Here is a 16,291-nt window from a genome sequence, read left to right as displayed (position 1 = left end):
TGGGGGGAACCAATCACACGCGGAGGGCGGTGGGCCACAGGGGCAGTTGGGGGGAGGGGCTAGAAGGCCCCTGTTTCCCGCCTAGAGAGGGTGGGGGGAGGGGACCAGGTAACTGTCTGTGAGGGGAACCCTGCCTCTCCCCTCCTGCAGCTCTCTGAGGGGCACGGAGATCGCAGACCAGGGCCCTCGCCACAGCCCGTCAAGCACAGTAAGTCGCCTGAGCGGGAGGGTCCCCTCCTGGGCGATGTCGACACGCGCGCCAGCAATATGCAAAAGAGGCGAAGCGTGGAATATCGCCGCGCCTCATTTGCATACCTAATGAGCCGCCATTTTTGCAGAAGAGGCTCTTGCGACAGAAGGAGCTGTCTACCCTGCCCCTTCTTGCGCCAGAAAACCCCTCTTTGCGCAACGCCGCCACGCTGCTTCGTTCCAGGAATAACGGCGTTGCGCAAGAGGGGTTTTCTGGCGCAAGAAAGGGCAGAGGAGACAGCTCCTTCGGGCGCAAGAGCCTCTTCTGCAAAAATGGCGGCTCATTAGGTATGCAAATGAGGCGCGGCAATATTCCACGCTTAGCCTCATTTGCACATTTCTCATGCAAAAAGCTGCGCGTGTCGACATAGCCCTGGACTGGTAACTGGTTAAAAGTCAGGAAAGGGAGGGTAGGGGTAAATGGTCAGCTCTCAGACTGCAGAAAGGTAAGGAGTGGTGTCCCCCAAGGTCCCTACTAGGACCAGTCCTATTCAACCTACTAATGATTTGGAGAAAAGGGGGTAAACAGTGAAGGGGCAAAAATGTGCAGATGACACTAAACTGCTCAACATACTTCAGACCAAAGCAGACTGTGAAGAGCTTCAAAATTATCTCTCAAAACTAGGTGATCGGGCAACAAAACGGCAAATGAATTTTAACACTGATAAATGCAAAGTAACGCACAATGGAAAACATAATCCCAGCTATACATACGAAATGGTGGAGACTAATGGAGCTATAACCTGTCAAGGGAGTGCTGTTGCTACACTTCAAAGGCGGAGGCACCCGATCAACTAATCGAATAGTCAATGCAAAATGCATCGACTATTCGTTTAGTCAGTTACTCGATATTTAACATCCTTGGGATATGATAGAGGTTGATAAAATCATGACAGGTGTGGAGAAGGTGAATATTTACTTGGTTCCATAACACAAGAACTAGAGGTCACCAAATGAAATTAATAGGTAGCAGGTTTAAAACAAAAGAAGTTTTTCTTCACGCAGTGCACAGTCAGCCAGTGGAACTCCTTGTCAGAGGATGTTGTGAAGACCAGGACTTTAATAGGGTTAAAAAAAACAAACCCCTAGATAAATCCACAAAGGTTAGGTCTATCAGTACTTATTATCTGGGATGGTTAGGAATGGTGTCCCTAGCCTCTGTTTGTCAGAGGCTGGAAATGGGTGACAGGGAAGGGATCATTTGATGATTCTGTGTTCTGTTCACTCCCTCTGGGGCACCTGGCACTGGCCACTGTTAGAAGACAGGATACTGGGCTAGATGGACCTTTGGTCTGACCCACTATGGCTGTTCTTCTGTTCCTATGAACTTGCTTGTTCTGTTCCTGCCACTCCCCGTCAGTCCTTCCCCCTCCATCCTTCACTCTTTCAGCTGGCTCAGGAGGGTTGGGTGCAGGCATGGGTCAAGGCTGGGGGGCTACAGGCTCTGTGGTGGAGGATGTGGGATCTGGAGTGGGGCCAGAAATGGGAGGTTCAGGGTGCAAGAGGGGGCTCCAGGCTGGGGGTGGAGCAGAAAGGTTTGGGGTATGGGAGGGGGTTCTAGCCTAGGGCATGGTGTTGGAGCATGGAGAGGAAATACAGGCTTTGGGGGGTTCAGAGTGCAAGAGAGGGCTTCAGGTTGGGTCATGGGCTTGTGGGGGAAGGGGGTGAGGCCTGCAACCCTAGCCAGGACCTCATTCCCTCACAACCCAACCACCAGTCCCAGCCCTGATTCACCTCCTGTCCTCCAAGGTCTTTTATCCCAGACTGGGGCACCTTCCCGCACCCCAAACCACTCATCCTCAGCCCCTACCCCAGAGCCTGAGCCCTCTCGCATGCTCCAACCCCTGTCCCAGCCCTAATTCCTCTCCCACCCTCAAAACTAGGGATGTGATCGAGTAGTTGACTAGTCAATTAACCAATAATCCTGTGCTTATTGGTTAATTTAGTTGACTACTCACATTTCCCCCTCCCCCTTGCTGCCTCTGTATCAGAGGCAGCAGCATGGGGGGAGGGCAGGAGAGGCTGTCATGAAGCAGCCGCTGTCCATGGCGGTGCTAGTGCTGGTAACAGACAGCATGGAATTGTAAAGGATAAATGATGTCAAACCAATCTGATAGATTTCTTTGATAGGATAACAAGTCTTGTGGATAGGGGAGAAGCAGTGGACGTGGTACACCTAGATTTTAGTAAAGCATTTGACACCGTCTCGCATGAACTTATCAGTAAACTAGGGAACTACAACCTAGATGGGGTGACTATAATTGGTGCATAATTGGCTGGATAAGCATTCTCAGAGAGTAATTATTAATGGTTCACAGTCATACTGGAAGGGCATAACAAATGGGGCTCTGTAGGGGTCTGTTTTGGGACCGGTTCTTTTCAATGTCTTTATCAACAATTTAGATATTGGCATAGAGTGTATGATTATTAAGTTTGCAGATGATACCAAGCTGAGAGAGGTTGCAAGTGCTTTGGAGATTAGGTCATAATTCAAAATGATTTGGACAAATTGGAGAAATGGTCTGAGTTAAATAGAATGAAGTTTAATGAGGACAAATGCAAAGTACTCCACTTAAGAAGGAACAATCTGTTTCACACTTATGGTATGGGAAGCAACTGTGTATGAAGGAATACTGCAGAAAGGGATATAGGAGTTATAGTGGACCACAAGCTAAATATGAGTCAACAGTGTGACACTGTTGCAAAAAAAGAAAACATGATTCTGGGATGCATTAACAGTAGCGTTGTGAGCAAGACACGAGAAGGCATTCTTCCAGTCTCCTCTGCACTGATTAAGCCTCAGTTCAAGTATAGTGTCCATTTCTGGACACTACATTTCAAGAGTGATGTGGAGAAATTGGAGAAAGTCCAGAGAAAACAACAAAAATGATTAAAGGTCTAGAAATCATGACCTGTAAGGGAAGACTGAAATAACTGGGCTTGGTTAGTCTAGAAAAGAGAAGACTGAGAGGGGAGATGATAGCTGTTTTCAAGTATCTAAAAGGGTGTCACAAAGAGAAGGGAGAAAAATTGTTCTTCTTGGCCTATGATGGTAGGACAAGAAGCAATGGGCTTAAATTGCAGCAAGGGAGATTTAAGTTGGACATTAGGAAAACCTTCCTAACTGTCAGGGTGGTTAAACACTGAAATAAATTGTCCGGCGAGATTATGGAATCTCCATCACTGGAGATATTAAAGAGCAGGTTGGATAGTCATCTATCAGGGATGATCTAGACCAGTGTTTCTCAAACTTTTTAAGACCGAGGAACACCAAACAATAATTTTTTTTATGGGGAACACCAAGGATTTTTGTTGAGAGAAAAAAAAAAGAAGCTTGCCCCTTTTAAGGACAGACATAACCCCACCATCCTCCTAACCACAAGGGATGAGTTTGCCCCCAACCCCCGAACTCTCTCTTCTCTGGTGCTGGTCTCTCCCCTGCAGGTGTCTGCCCTTCTGCTTCACCCCCAGAATCCCCTGGCATCTGCACCTTCCCTTACTCCTGCACCCTCCTGGTACTTCCTCCTTCCCTCACTGCCCCTACCCCTTGCCCTCTTTCTCCCTGATGCCCATCTCCTCACAAACCTCTGCCCCAGTTCCTCTCATGCCCGTCTGTGCCCTCACACGACTTGCTGCATCCCCACCTTCCTCATGCCCACCCCCCTTCAACCCTCCTCCCAGCATCTCCCCTTCCCCTTGCTTCCTCTTGCCCCCCATGCCCTTCCTCTCTCCTCTCCCAGCATCACCTTGTCCCCTCCACCCTCCCACCCGCACTGACACCTCCCTCCCTCCTGCCCTTTTCCTCATTGTCTCCATTAGCCACCCTGTCCCTTGGTGCCTTCCCCTTTCTTCTCCTGCCCTGCCCCCCTCCCCTCAGCACAAGTCCCTTCCTCTCCCACCCTCTTCTCCCTAATTCTCTCTGAGCCCCTCCCCTACCTTTTGCCTTCCAGTTTGTGGGGCTGGAGTCTGTGGTCGGGCCTACGAAGTCCCCACAGCCCTGGCCCCAGACGTTTCCAAGGCAGGACTGCTTCCCAGGCCTGGAGCTGGGCCGCCCACGGTGCTAATGTTAGTGCTGCATTCCAGTCCCCACACCAGCTTTTGCTCCTATTAGGAGGAGCGCTGGGGTGGGGGGGGGGGGGTGGGGGGAGAGGAGAAAGTCCCCACTCTCCCAGATCTGGCTTGCAGAGCACAGCAGAGAAAGCAGCTCTGTGCACTTCTGCTCCCCCAGCGGGGTGGGAAGGGGCAGGGGGAGAAAGGGCCATGCACAGAGCACACTGGCAGAGCCCAAATGTACCCCGCTCTGCAGTGCTCCAGCGGGCTCTACATGGTCTCTGCCAGGACACCAGTGGAAGCTCCCAAGAGCGGCTCACTGGCTTCGACCAGTGCCCCTTCTTCTCTGGCAGCGGTGGCAGCCGCCAGTGTATGGAGGAGGAGGTGTGACTGGGCTGGCGGTTGCGCACGGCAGAGGCAGTCCTGCAACTGGAGAGAAGGGCCACGCGATGGTGGGGGCTTGCCGGACAGCAGCGCGTACTGCATGGGAGCTCAGAGTTCTGGACAGTGCATGTCACTGTCAGCAGCCCTGGGTGCCTGTGCAAAGCACCAAGGGAGCCGCTTAGGTGCTGGGTGGAGGCGGGGAGTTGCTGCTGCGCCATGCTAGCGCTGGATGTCTTTAAATCCGTGACTGTCCCGGAAAGAAAGGGATGTATGGTCACCATATCTCTGCAGCACACCTCGGACTGCCTCGCGGCACACCGGTGTGCTGCAGAACACAGTTTAAGAAATGCTGATGTAGACAGTGCTTGGCCCTGCCGTGAGGGCAGGGAACTGGACTGGATGACCTCTGGACATCCCTTCCAGTTCTAGCGTTCTATGATCCCTACTCCAAACCCTTTGATTCCAGCTTGGAGAATCTTCCTGCACCTCAAATCCTCCAGCCCCACTCCAGATTTTACATCTCCAGTCAGAGCCCTACCCCACTCCTTGCACCCAACCCAGTCTGGAAACTCCTCTCATACTCTGAGCCTCTCAGTTTCACCCTCCCCCCAGCCCGGAGCCCCCTTCTGAATTCCAAACCCTGCACTCCCTCCCATACTCTGAGCCCCTGGCCCCCACCCCCAGAACCTGCACCCATCTGTTGGAGCCCGCACCCCTCTCACATCCCATCCCATTGCCACAGCCAAGAGTCCCCTCCTGTACCCTGAACTGTTCATTTCTGGCTCTACTCCAGAACCCTAACCCCCTTCCACAGCCTAACATCATTGAGCTAGCCCTGTGAAAATGAGCAAGTGATAGGGATGTGAGTGACTAATCGACTGGTCGGTTATTATCAGATAGTCGACACACTAGTCGACTAGTTGCTTCCCCCCCGCTATCTCTATCACAAAGAAGCATCAAGGGGGGGGGCAGAGGAGAGGGTGCTGGGCTCCCTCCAGCTTCAGCTCCATGGAAGGGGGCAGGGGCGCAGCAGTGGCGTTTCAGTCTTTGAAATTCAGAAGAACCCCAGCAGGGGCTCTTGTGCATTTCAAAGACTGAAACACTATGTGGATCATGGGTCTAGCAAGGACCCTTTGGCCTCGGGCTCATTTCAAAGGCAGAGCTCCAGTGGCACTTCCACCTTTGAAATGTAGCAACAGCTGGGTGGGGCTCTTGCTACATTTCAAAGCGAAAGCGCCCTTATCGACTAATCGAATAGTTGATTGAAATTCCATCGACTATTCGATTAGTTGATTAATCTAATTTTAACATCCCTAGTGAGTGACGATGGGGAGAGAGAGGGATGAGAGCTGAAATGAGTTGGAGGAGGGCCTTGGGGATGGGTCAAAGCCTTTTATGCAGGTTATCCCACATTTCTTTTCATGCACATTTTGTTTTATTTCATGGACGTAATAAAAGCAACAAGATCTAATCCATTGACTATTATATTTATACATATTTTCAGCTGCAAGTGATTTCCACAGTTGGTCTGCACAATTGAACCAGCTTGTTTTCTCAGTATCTTCTTTGCATGTTTTCTGAACCCCGTCTTTAAGCTATCTCATCACAAGCCTTTCTTAATGCATACGTTTTTTTTCTTATTTCTGCTTTGGTCTCTGTTTCTTTTCTGTTCTGTTCATTCAAATTCTGTTCTCTTCATTTAAGTAATTAAGTAGTTCTTTAAAGCAGTTGTTAATTTGCCCAACTCTATTACAACATTCTGGAAGAATAGTTAGATCTTAGTTTTATCTCTTTTATTCATTGCTGTCACTTGCAGTATGGAATTAGATGAAGACCTTTTTACAACATTTGAGGGAGGAGGAAGGGCCTGATCAGTTCTCATTAAATCAATGGCAAAACTCTCACTAAATTCAGTGAGAGAGCTGGATGAGACCCTACAAAATCTGCATCTTTATCTGCTTACAGCAATACCAGTTCTCTTCTTTAGGTGGCAGGGATCCTTCTTTGCTGTTTTGTTCAATGAATTTCAGAAACAATGCTGACAAAAGAGCTTTGATTTAAAAAAGCGCGAATGTCTTCTAATAAAATCAGAATAAATATGCCATTTATAGAAAGAATGCAAACAAGAATTTAAATGAATGAATGCTATTTTCTTATGTTATCCAGTGCTTCAGTGTAACAGCAGCAGAAACAAGATGAAAATAGTAATGTCCTAATTATTGCTTTGTAGTTGAAAATATATTTGTTTATAGCAGATGGGAATTTACTTTCACATTTAACATTTTTTTTTTTACTTAAATTGGACTTTTGCTATTAAAATGCTCTTTGTGAATCAAGGGACAATTTATCCAATATCTAAGCTTGTCAAGAATGCAAGCTTTAAACTGTGAGGCTGTTTATTATAATGAGAGAAAAAAAATGTTAGTAAAAAATAGAAGACCCAAATCCGTAAACTATTTTGAATGGGCAGTTCCTTCCACCTGCAAAAAGCATCACTGAAGTCAATGAGGCTCCCACACATAGCTCAAAATGTTCTTTAAGGCCCCAATTCAGCAAATGAAGCACCTAATTTTAAGCATATGAGTGACTACACTTACTTAAAGTTATGCACCTGCTTAAGAACCATACCTAGATATGTAAGATTCTTTTGCCTATGTTGTCTTTCATTTAAGTGTTCAATTATGCTTCATGGAATCACATCGACAAACAATGAAAAGTTTTAAAAGTTGTCACCAGGTTCTATTTTTGCAGAAAGATTGTCTTCTATTCATCTATACATATGTTTTCCCCAAGTGAATTTAGTGTTTATAGGAGGTACCATTTGGACAGTCCTGAAAATTAAACCCTCCATGCAAGGTCAGCAACACTGCTAGCTTCTGCACCCATCAGTATAGCTATGTCTACACTACAGAGTTTTTTCAGAAAAACGTCCGTTTTACTGAAAAAAACTCGCAGAGCGTCCACACCTCAAGCGTGTTTTTGTGCAAAAAAATCGAAAGAACAGAGGGGTTTTTCCGGTATAGGTATTCCTCATTCTATGAGGAAGAATGCCTTTTTGCAAAAGAGCTCTTTTGCAAAAAGCTGTGTGGGGAGAGGGAAGAGGGGTTTTTTTGCACAAAAAGAGGAAAGAGGAAAAAGCACAGGTGCCCTGGTAGCCATTCTGTGCATAGCAATCAGAGCTTACTTTTGAGAGAGCATCCATGCAGTCTGGACGCTCTCTTTCGCAAAAGCACATCACTTTTGCAGTGTGGACACGCTCTTGTGCAAGAAATTTTTGCAGAAGATCTCTTCAAATAAAAGCTTCTTGCGCAAGAAGCCAGAAGTCTAGACATAGCCTATGTCTCAGTTCTTAAAGTTAAGGTGCGGGTTAGGATCGGGGTTCCATTTCAGATTTTGGTAGTTGGGTAGCCCACCTCTTTATGCAATACACAGCGCCAAATTTCAAAATAAGCTGCTATTCTGAAATGTGCCTTAACCCTCGTGGAACGAGGGTTACGGGGACATCGGAATAGTGAGCCTGTTATTTCCAAAATCTATTTTGAAATAAAGGGCTGGTTCAAAATATGCGGAATAGCTATTTCGGGATACCAGAGGTATCCCGAAATAGCACCACAGTCTAGACATGCCCTCAGATGAGATTGCCAACAGGGGTGCAAATTGTGGGAATGGGATTTTTCTGTAGAGGCACCTGGTTTCACACAAGCAAAGCTGACACTATATATGCCAAGTTGAATTGCTATTACTTTACCACAATTTGATACTTACTTTATGTGAATGGATCTGATGAAAATATGAAAGTGTGTCAACTGTGTGTCAAAGTGTGTTCATTTGTTGGATACACTGAACCTCAACCAACTGATTTACCTTTGTGTTATGTGAATACTTGTTTAAATTAAAAAATCCTGGTGTTTGATTAAAGTAATAGATTAATTTTTTTAAATTTGGGTACTTAAAAGTTAGGCATTTATCTATACATTAGTGCCAAGTAACTAAATCAGTATTTACTGCCCAGCGAGCCACCGCTACCTGTAGTGTTTATTGATATGATAGTGTCATTGTAGTTTGCAGGATTGAGTCCTTAGGTACTATGATCCAGTCCCCACTAAAGTGCTTACATATGGAAAAAGGGGTTTAATTTTAGGCATCGAAATGTGAGCACATTGGCCACAGGTTGTCTCTCCACTTAATTTTTTCTCAATGTAAAAATCTTAGGTTGAGAAGGGGACCATTCAGAGAGAAATTGGTTAGGTTTAACACTAGATGGCACTTAAACACAACTAACAAGGGCACAGCTGTTTAAAATAATTGTAATACAAAAATAGTAAAATATTCTGTGGTAGCATGCAGTTAATTATAGTCTCAAAATGATGTTTTGGATTGATATTACTAAACAAACATGTATACAATGTAATTACAAACAAATGAAATAAATAGTATAGGCCCATAATTGCAAGATATGTTTTTGTTATAATAATAGTACACGCCTGTGTCAGTTTATATAGCTAGTATTTTATTTTGTCATTTTTACTAACTTTTAGTGAAATATAGTACAGTTTTATGAGCTTTTATTTATCAGTAACAATTTATATCGTCAGTTTTCAAAAATAATTTTTTTATGCATTTAGATTTCATTAAGAGGTTTGCAAAGGGAAAATCACTATAAAATGTGCTATATAAAAACCCAGTTTAAAATCTGCTTTAAATATTAATAAATATCTTAAGTATCTCTTTCATTGGTAGTTTTTCTTTTTCCTTACTTTTTTGCCCCTTTGGGATTGTTCATTTCTGTTGCTATAGTAGTTTTTAACATCTTATTGGCTGCCAAAAATCTATCTGTCCATATGCATTTCTAAAGAGCTGTCACTTTTAAAATATATCAGGCCTGTCGGACATTGACGGAACCATGGAATCCCATCACACCAGCTTGCAGCCATCATCTTGGATTCTGTCAGTTTTCCCCAACATCTGTTGGAGTGGATGAAGTTCCATAGCAGTTCAACAACCTGCACAAAGGCTTGCCCAAGGTTAGATGTATGATATTGCATTATCTGACCAATAATATGCAGCAGGCTGCTCTAATTTACCATAAGGGCTAGGGATACAAAGAATGCAGGAGTGCTTCAAGTGCAGGAGTGGAGTATGCCTGTAATGAGGAAACAAACACTGAGGCTACGTCTACACTGGCACGTTCTCATGGAAAAACTCTTTTGCAGAAGAGTTCTTCTGCAAAAACTCTTCCAGAAGAGAGCATCTACACTGGCATGTGCTTTTGCGCAAGAGATGTGCTTTTGCGCAAGAGCATCCATGCTGGTGTAGACGCTCTCTTGCGCAAGAAAGCTCCGATGGCCATTTTAACCATAGGGCTTTCTTGCGCAAGAAATTCATGTTGCCTGTCTACACTGGCCTCTTCTGGAAGAGCTCTTGCACAACAGGGCTTATTCCTGAGCGGGAGCGTCAGAGTTCTTGCGCAAGAAGCCCTGATTTTATACATTAGAATGTCAGTTTACTTGCGCAAGAACACGCAGCCAGTGTAGACAGGCAGCAAGTTTTTGTGCAAGAACGGCCGCTTTTGCACAAGACTGCGCCAGTGTAGACACAGCTTGAAGGTGCAAGAACTGACTCCTTACATCTGCCCCTTGCTTTTCACCTAACCTGGCACTTAATCTGCATGTTGAGATGGTTCACATCACATTACATTCAAGGTTAAGAATCCTTGGCATTTATTTTCAAGGAGAGATTATATTAATAAAGAAAAATTCAGGCTGAACATTAGGAAGATCTTTGACTGTGAAATTTTTTATGCTGTGTAATAGTCTCCCAAGAGTGTTGGTGCAAGTGGCTGTGAAATATAAACTAGATTGGACAATGCATGAGACATTCTGCTGTAAGGCCCATTGTCTGTTGTCAAGGGGATGTAATATGTAGCCTAGCAGTATTTTCTATCTTTTATTTCTCTGAAGTAGCTACCTCTGTTTTGAGGACTCCAACCAACCCTTGAGTAATAACATTAGGCGTTGCCTTTAAAAGAAAACTAAAAATCTATAGGCCTCAGTTGAATTTAACAGATGTACAGGTAGTAAAATGTTTTACAAGTAATTATGGAAAGTATTTACAGTAATTAGCTTGGATTTAATCACTTCTCAGCATGTTAGGATTGCAAATTACAGATTTATTTCAAACAACTCCTGTTGCCTGTTTCCCCTAACCTGATCATAGGAAACATAATACAAACAAATACTTGGAGATTCTCCATTTTCTGTTCATATTTTGAAGCATGTGGGATGGTGGTGATATTTAGCATGCCTCTTGGAAACAATGCTCATCTTACCAGCTTGGGCTGCTAAATACTGCTTACTTTATATGCCTGCAGGTCGTTAGTTTCATTGCACCCTGCAAGAGTGGCCACGTGAATGAGATAAGTAGCAGAGACCCATTAATTATAATTGCCCACAAACTTTACTGATGCATTGGTCTTTTTTTGTATTAGAACCCCAATGTGCTCATATACACTTTAAATTGCTATATTAAGGGTATATTTTAATATGCATGATGGGTAAGGTACTACTCTATTCATATAGAATAGGATTATACCTGACACGAGTAAGAGTATCATTGAATCATTATGGAATTATGACACACTTACAGAAATAGAAAGTACTTGATATTTTTTTAAAATATGCAAATATGGCTGTTCTGCTGTCCAATGTTAATAGCTTGACTTTTATTGTAAGTGGATCTGGAAAAAACAACATTTTCACACTTTGTTGCAATCCAGTTCTAAGCAGAATTCCCCAACTATTCCAGTCCCCACGTCTAGTTCTTATCTTTAGTCCTGACCAGGAATGCTCTTATTTTAGTTTGCCAGTTTAGTTTTTGAATGTTTTCAGTAGGAATTTCTTCAATCACTGAGAGAAATTACAGAAACAACAGAGTTTCTTATATTGTAATAACACATTTATGGATAATGAGTAAATGAACATGCAAAAACCAACCAACCAAACAAAACAAAACAAAAAAAACCCCAAAACAGTCAGCCTCCAATAAGTCTTTTAATTAGGTTGGTCTTATGGGAGTTTAGTTTTTCATTTTTTACCAAAAATGCCACTTTTTAAAGAGAGGTAAGTCAATCTTCTTAGAAAAGTTTAATACATGACTTTTCCCCTTACCAAACTTAGTTTTTTGTTGAATTATTTGAGTTCTCATTAAAGCTTCACAGAAATGTGCCTTCTATTGTATTTTCTCTAATAGATTTCTCAGACTTATGCCAATAATAAATTTGTCAGTTTAGCTTCATTGAATTCTAGACTCCTAGATTCTGCCACAGCAGATTATGAATCTAAGCATTTCTAAGCCCTTTCAAGTAGTTTTACCCCTTCTTTAAACACACTTTATGTACTCAGCAATTCAGTAGAAATAACTTGTCTTTCTGAGATAGTCTAATGGTTTGAGCAGGGGAGTTAGAAAACCTGGGTTCCATTCTTACCTTTGTTGCTGGCTGCTTAGCCTGGGCCAAATCATTTATGCCAGCATTTTAAAAAGTGTCTTTTAGTTGGAGATGCCCATCTTGAGACACTTAGATCCAGAGCCTTTTCTTGATTGAGACAAAGAGCAAAAACCAAGCCCACAGCATCTCATTTCTAGTATGTCCCAGTATTAGTTCAAAGGGAATTAGACACCTAATTCTCTTCATGAATTGCCCCCTGTATTTGTCCTAGTCTCTTCCTTTTAAGTCTGCCTGTAGACTGTAAGCTCTGCAGGAGAAAGACTATAGCTTAATCATTTGTCCATCAATATGCCCATTTATAGGACTAAATAAGTAACATAGAGTGATAGAATACAGCAAAAATGCACATTGTAGGACGGAGAATTGTCATGTTGTATTGTAGGTAGGAGCAGGGGCAAAGCAAGACAAGTGTGGCTTTAGTGTTTTATTAAAGCTAATCTGCACAACTTCCAAGTGTATTTAATCCTACAGATAATGCTTTCAGTGCTGCTCCTTTAGCTTTAAAAACACTTGAAAAGCCCAGTGCGGTCTAACCAGACATTTTGACAGAGAGGACTCCCTGAACCCCTCTGCTTGCTATGATAATTATTCTCCTGGTTGTCTGTTATCCTACAATATGCTTCTTTTTTATTCATTCATTCATCGTAGGCTTGATTTTTCAGCCTTATTCTCTTTGGGCATTTCTACACTGCAGCAAACTAACTTACATTATTTCAAAATAAGGAGAGCATCTATACAGCAAAACTGTTATTTGGAAATAATTTTGAAATAACGGGCTTCTTATTCCAAAATCTGTAACCCTCATTTCACAAGGAATAATGCCTATTTTAAATCATTATTTCAAAATAGGGTGTGTGTAGACAGTACAGCTGTGGTCATTTTGAAATAAGGGGCCTCCAAGGATTCTCACAGCTGCCCTGGTGGCCACGCTGTCCACACTCATCAGAACTCTATAGTTCCCCTTCCCCTGCAGCCCTTAAAGGTGCAGCCATAGGGGAAACAGTTTGTGGCATGACACGAGCCCTGCTAGCACCATGCCACACAGTAACACCCTGCTCTGCCATTCCTGCTGCCATGGCAGACACCAGTGCTCCATCTGAGCCTCCTACAGCTGCCAGCACAGCTGCAGCCAGCTCCCAAACCCCTGCCGGGGGGTGAAAGAGGAGGGCCCCATCCTGGCCTGGATCTCACTGAGGTCTGGAGAGGAGGCCAACGTCCAGGATCACCGCACCAGATGCAGGAATGTGGACATTTATGGATGGATGGCCGATGGCCCGGCCCAGAAGAGCCACATGCGCACTGAAGAACAGATGCACATGAAAGTCAAGGAGCTGAGGCAGGCCTACACAAAGGCCAGGGAGTGGACCTCCCGCTCAGGGTTGGTACCCGACTCTTGCCCATATTTCGAGCAGCTCCACTGCATCCTGGGGGGGGGGGGGGGGGGGGTTTCAGTCCCTTCTCCACCCCTTGTTGTGGACTCTGGGCTGGAGATGTCTGTCATCAGCCTCTCGGAGGGCAGGACTGTGGACAAGGAGGAGGAGGCCAGCACTGACAATACGCCTGCCAGCGAGGAGGTCAGTCTGTCCCTGGAGCTGGTACCCCGCTCCCAGGATGTCACCCAGGGCTCAGACGAGGCCAGGGAAGGCCGATCAGGTGAGTTCCATTACTTTCTGTAGACAAATGCCAGGGGAGGCGGAGGTTGGCGAGGGGCTGTGCGCTCCTCACGTGGCCTTTTCGACCTGGGGATCACATAGCAGCCTGTGCACGTGGAACACACAGCTGCAATGAGGCTGCCACAAAGGAACCTTGTGCTCCTGCTCACAGAGTTTCTGGAGAGGCCTGCCTTGCTCCCACTCCTCTGATGTAATGCCTTCCCACCACTAAGGCGGATGGGGTCATGGACACACACAGCATTGCCAGACACAGTGCAAGTTCATGCTGGCACTCCTGGGGCAGCATCTGCTCCCAGGCAAGCATGGCAAGGCGGAGAATGAGCTTGCTGGGAGGAAGGAAGAGGAAGGAACCCCAGTAACACCCTCCCCAGCAAGCGGCATCTGCCGCTCACACACATCTTCCCCAACACATTCCCCCCCTCCTCTCCCCATGGGATGTTGCCACTGCCAGACCCGGCGTGAGTGTGGCACAGAGGGAAGCCAGGTTGGCCCGTCACTCTCCTCCCACCTGCAGGCTCCTAACCTGGCTGGCACCTTCCCTTGTCTGCTTGTCCCGGGACGTGGAAGTAGTAAGGGTCCCCCAGGACATCTGTGCCTCTGCAGGAAAATGCCCACTGTCTAGGTAACATATGGCCTTGCTCGAAGCGCATCACCTCCGTCTGTACCGAAACCTTTCGGTGTCAGCTCACAAAACTAGGTAACTGGGCAAAAATATGGCAAATGAAATTTGATGTTAGTAAATGTAAAGTAATGCACATTGGAAAAAATAATCCCAACTACACACATAATATGATGGGGACTAATTTAGCTACAACTACTCAAGAGAGAGATCTTGGAGTCATTGTGGATAGTTCTCTGAAAACAACCACTCAATGTGCAGCAGCAGTCAGAAAAGCAAACAGAATGTTAGGAATAATTAAAAAAGGGATAGAAAATAAGATAGAGAACATCTTATTGCCTCTATATAAAACTATGGTATGCCCACATCTTGAATACTGCGTACAGATGTGGGTGCCTCATCTCAAAATATATATTGGCATTGGAAAAGGTTCAGAGAAGGCAACAAAAATGATTAGGGGTCAGGAATGGGTCCCATATGAAGAGAGATTAAAAAGACATGGACTTTTCATCTTAGAAAAGAGGAGATTAAGGGGATATGATAGAGATCTATAAAATCATGACGGGTGTGGAAAAAGTGAGCAAGGAAAAGTTATTTATTTGTTCCCATAACATAAGAACTAATGGTCACCAAATGAAATTAATAAGTAACAGGTTTAAAACAAACAAAAGCACATAGCACATAGCACACGGCCTGTGGAACTCCTTGCCAGAGGAGGTTGTGAAGACCAGGTCTTTAACAGGGTTCAAGAAAGAGCTAGATAAATTCATTGAGGTTGAGTCCATCAATGGCTATTAGCCAGGAAAGGTAGGAATGGTGTCCCTAGCCTCTGTTTGTCAGAGGTGACCGGGGGGGAGAGCGGGGAGAGTGTAGACATATGCCAGTGGTTCCCAAACTTTTTGGCATCATTCCCCCCCTTTTTGATTTTTTGAAAAACCCTCACGCGCCTCCTTCCCCCCCAAAATAGCAGCAAAACTTGTTGAGCAAAAAAAAAAAAAAACTGAGCGGGGCAGCAAAACTTAAGGAGGGGGGAGGCTGGGACACCTCGTGCTCCCCCTGGAATTTCTTCACTCCCCCCCCAGGGGGGCATGCCCCCCCCAGTTTGGGAAGTTTGGGAACCCATGACATACGCACCCATGACATACACTATGACTCCAACTTTAGCTTAGTTCTTCTGCTTGTTTTCTTTGACTAAGGACTAGTCCTTTCCCTGCTTATTGGCTTTAGTCCTTTCTGTCTCTCTCTCCGTCTCTCTCAACTTTTTGGCCTACAGATTGGCTCTTTTTTGCTCCTTGACTTTATTTTGCTTGTCATTCTTCTTCTGTGTTTAAAACAAACTACTCAAGAAAAATAAAGTATTTTCCTTCAGCTTTGTTGGGCCTTTCTCCTCCTGGGCTCCATCTCAGTATTTGGTTTGCAGCTGTTTTCTTGATTGCAACTGACTAAGTTGGAGTCTTTCTGGACTGCTTTAAAACTTTTCTATGCATCAAGCAGTTGCTTGTGTCAGTTCTTTAGAAGAGTTGTTTAGCTGGCTTTTCATGTGGTAGATACTTATGACTGGTGGTGGGATTGTTCTCTGGACACAGTATCTTCAAGAGATGTCTAATGCGTAATACCCTTCCATATGGGCCAAACTGCTCTCAATTGTATAGGCTAAATACAAAGCAGTAGCACGGAAGTAAATATTTTAATAAACTAACAGCGTTTGAACAATTTGAAAGGTGGAGTTTAAATTTACCTGACTTTCTGTGCCTCAAACTACAATGAGAGAGCGAGCGAGATAAACAATCAACAACAAATCACGTAACGTAG

At 44.7% G+C, this 16,291-nt stretch overlaps 1 long non-coding RNA gene across 1 annotated transcript in view; it reads left to right on the top strand.

Moving 5' to 3' along the window:
- Positions 1–63: 63 nt before the first annotated feature.
- LOC112546378 (uncharacterized) overlaps positions 64–16,291 on the top strand; it is a 50,516-nt gene continuing 34,288 nt past the window's right edge. The window contains exons 1-2 of the long non-coding RNA XR_003090063.2: positions 64–208; positions 9,564–9,707. This is a non-coding gene — a long non-coding RNA (uncharacterized LOC112546378). The remainder of the gene's footprint in view (positions 209–9,563; positions 9,708–16,291) is intronic.

The sequence above is a fragment of the Pelodiscus sinensis genome, chromosome 11 (assembly GCF_049634645.1).
Source record: "Pelodiscus sinensis isolate JC-2024 chromosome 11, ASM4963464v1, whole genome shotgun sequence".
Classification (NCBI taxonomy): domain Eukaryota; kingdom Metazoa; phylum Chordata; order Testudines; family Trionychidae; genus Pelodiscus; species Pelodiscus sinensis.
This window is presented reverse-complemented; position numbering and strand designations above follow the sequence as displayed.